Raw genomic sequence first — 306 nt, forward strand, 5'->3', positions numbered from 1 at the left:
AAATAAATTTAAAAAAATTTTTTTTAAAAAAAGATAGCAAATAGGGGACTTAGTACTAGAGAACAAGTACAGATAGCAAGTCGGCGCTCCTGCCTCTTATCACAGTCCCTCTGGCCAGGAGGCATGGACAGAGTTGGCAGAGCTGACCTCCCATCCCTGTAGTCCAAAGACAGAGGGAGGGGACTTAGTGTCAAAGCCACGTCCCTACCTGGGCGAAGGACAGCAACCCAGGACTCCCCCACTCCCCTACCGTTCAGAGGTACCCCTTCCTCTTCACGGTCTCTGTCGAGTGACCCCCCCCAGGCA

This window comes from Elephantulus edwardii, unplaced genomic scaffold, assembly GCF_000299155.1.
Source record: "Elephantulus edwardii isolate Elephantulus edwardi_28Jun2011 unplaced genomic scaffold, EleEdw1.0 scaffold00186, whole genome shotgun sequence".
NCBI lineage: Eukaryota > Metazoa > Chordata > Mammalia > Macroscelidea > Macroscelididae > Elephantulus > Elephantulus edwardii.